Genomic DNA, 3523 nt, shown 5'->3' on the forward strand with positions numbered 1-3523 from the left:
CTGAATGCCTCATGGTCTCTGAAGACATCTGTCCACTGTTTAGCTCTTTCTTGGGTTTCCTGTATGAACCACTGCACTTATCCTCTTACCATGCTTCCATGGGCCTTATTATTTTAAACCAGCAACCAACTCCTTTTGAGGTAGAGCCATTATTATTTCTTCTAGGCAAAAATCACCTATATTTAACACCTGTACTTGTATGAGAGAGTTGAAGGTTTTTTGTAAGGGTTTTTACTTTTTTGATTTGTAAAATTTGAGCTACACAATGTTTTTCATATACTTATGTATGGAGGAGGTTTGGTATAATCATGGTCTGCAACTGTTAATTCAGAACATGATAGGGATCAGCATCACAAGGTTAAGACTGGTTTGATTGTTTTAGGCCAGTCTTAATTGTAGAGCAGCTTGTTAGGTAACATCCAGGAGTCTGGTACTTTGCAGGCTAACAATTCTTGATTTTGTTACTTTACCTAGTGGCATATATTACTTTGTATTTATTGGAAGATGTATTTTTTCTTATTTATGACTCCATTCTTGAAGGAGTAGGTGAGAAACTAGATTGTTGCAGAACTGTTGGTAGCAGGGAATTAAATATTTAGGTTTATTTTATCTAAACCAGTGTTGAACCAGATGAATTATTCCTGATATGATGTATACCTTTGTGCTGAGTAGGGAGACTATTTCTCCACTGATTATATTTCCAAGCTATGGTTATATTTAATAATCCTGCTTTCCAATTTTTTTCCTTAGAGTTCAGTCATTACTGACCTTTAGTTTGTCCTGGTATTTAGTCATCCTTTGTTTTCTATTTTTTTTTTTTAAAACCATGTTTAAGATTGGCTCTTCCTGATGATGAGTCACATTTTCAGATCATGTTTATAGAATTGGTTATTTTACCAACTAACTAACCCCACTTCTAGTGTATGGATTCTCATCAACTCAGTCAACATTCTTCACCACTTTTCTACTGACTTTTGGTTAAATTCATCGCACACTTTTTACCATACTAAATTATAGCAACATTCTAGTACAAGTCTTTTAGGAAATTTAATCTGGCTGCAGGATACAGGATGGGTTGTAGAAATGGTGAAATGTGAAGGCAGAGAGACCATTTAGGAGGTTCTTTTACAGTAGTCCAGACATGAATTTATGAGGCCTGATATAATGATGGCAATCAAAATGGAAAGGAAGTTAAAGGACTCAATTACTGATCAAATGTCAGTCACTGAAGACAGTCTCAACAAAGGGTTTCTCAAGGAATCCTTCTTTGATGCTTTCAACTCCGGTACATTGGGTCTTCCACTTGAATGTTGTCATAGCACTTCTCACATTGTAATCAAATTAGTAATTGTGTAATTGGTTGGTTGGTTAACTTTTTTAGGTTGCTCCTTGAGGGCAGGGACAGTACTTGTGTATGGCTGTATCCCTGTTGCCTAAGCACAGGGAAGTCTTCGAGATCAAACTATTTTCACAATACTCAGCTATTATAACCTTTTCATTCTCACAAGTGTGCAGAGCTACATGATGTATGATGAGATCATCACTGCTGTTAATCGAATGGTGCAGTATATCTATTCTTGAATTTTTTAGAATTTCCTAAGGTGGTAGGTTTAGGGTATGAATATTTGTTTAGGAATTAATTTACTTTTTTGGTTATACCTTCTGTAATCTTAGCAACCATCATATTGTGCAACTGTTATAAAATCCTGTTATTTTCTTTGTGCCAGATTATAAACAAGTATTCTTATGCAATAATGTTTTAAATATTTTCTCAAAACTTCTAAATTTTTAAATTTAACTATAGCTTCTTTTAGAATTTAATAAGTTCAATAAACCAATTTATATGTTTTTTAAACAATGGATCATTGGTTTAAAAAAGAATAAGATTACTTATTCAACCTACAACTATGTCTAAAAATGCTAAAAAGATGAAATTAGTATATTGCAGAATTCTTTGTAGGAAGAATCAACTCCAAAGAAACTATAAGAGAAAGCTACTGAAGTGTACTGAAGTGTAAGTTATTGTATGACATTGGCTGGAGAAACGTACACAATGGCTAAAAACTTTACAAAAAGCCATACACATTTGACACTGCTGAATATCTGCTGGATAAGAAGTAAAAAATCATGGTGCCACTTTTTAACAATAATGTCATATTAAAGATTTGTGTGCAGACATGAAGTCTGCTTTAATCTCACCTGTAGAACTGTAGTTATGCCTTACAAACGGATGAATCTACAAATATGGCTAGGCTTGTTATTTTGCTTGTATTTGTCCTGCATCAGCGTCAACTAATCATAGACTCTAAAGTGAAAGCTTGGCAACAAATGTATCCCGAAGTAGTCAAAACATTGAATAACTTAAATTCTGATGCTTTAATGGTGAAAAAACAAAGGTGAGTAAAACTGCCTGCATCTTGGCAGAAATCAAGGCAGTGGCACCAGACTAGTTATTCTTCACTGCCATGCATTTGTAGTCTATACATCTGGGAGAGAGAAGAGAGCAGTTTCACTTCATGTCCTTGTGAAAACAGTTTAATTATTTTTTATATCTGGACCCTGAGTGATGAAATAGAAAATCTGCATATAGTATTTCTGCTACATGCTAAAGTACAATGGTTGTTTCAAGAAAAAGGACTCATTCAGTTGAGCTGCAAGCTGAATTACGTACTATTTTCTTAAAACACCATTTTTACTTGAAAATGTCAAATTTTGGTTGTCAAAGTTGGCTATTGGGCAGGCATTTTTTCAAATATAAAAGAAGTGAGCCTTTCAAGGAAAACAACTGATAGCAGTGTTGTCAATGATGAAATTCAAACTTTGAAGTGAAAATTAGAATTTTGGGGAAACGTATCCACTATTAAGTGCTTGACATCTTTCGAGAACTTAGGGTTTTTAAAGAGATAATATGATTTTTAGATATATAATGAACTGGGTCAGCATTTGGTATATTTATGTAACTAAGTGAACCAGTATTTTCCAAATGACCAATACACAAAATGACAAAAAATTGCAAGTAACATTCAACCAGTTGAATGCAGAAAGATAAATAGAAGTCCAGCTGCTTTCTATTAACACACATTTGAGAGAACTGAATTGCAAAAATGTAGAACAGTCCACTCTGTTGAAAAGTTACTTCCATGAAAATGTTGATGTAATGCATTTGTTAGTAATCTAAATTTTTCCTCAGTTTTAATTTCTAATACGGCTATTTATGGCCCTCAATTTTTAAGAATGTGAAAGATTCCTGAGATCAAGAAGTTTAAGAAACAGCTGCTCTAGCACAGTGTACATAGTAAACATTCAAATGCATATTGAATAACTGGATGGAGTTTTTGTTGTAAAAAAATGACTTCCAGTATTAAGCCTGGCAGACTGTGAGAATGGGTATGTTAGGACATGGAGCAGGTTTTAGTGGAGAAGTATATGTTCATGCTGAGTTTGAGGTGGGATGCACAAAGGTAACTAAAGCAGGCAGTTGGAAGTTCAGAATTTGGGCTTGAGAAAAACTAAAACGCTGTTC

The sequence above is a fragment of the Pteropus vampyrus genome, unplaced genomic scaffold, assembly GCF_000151845.1.
Source record: "Pteropus vampyrus isolate Shadow unplaced genomic scaffold, Pvam_2.0 Scaffold171, whole genome shotgun sequence".
Lineage (NCBI taxonomy): Eukaryota > Metazoa > Chordata > Mammalia > Chiroptera > Pteropodidae > Pteropus > Pteropus vampyrus.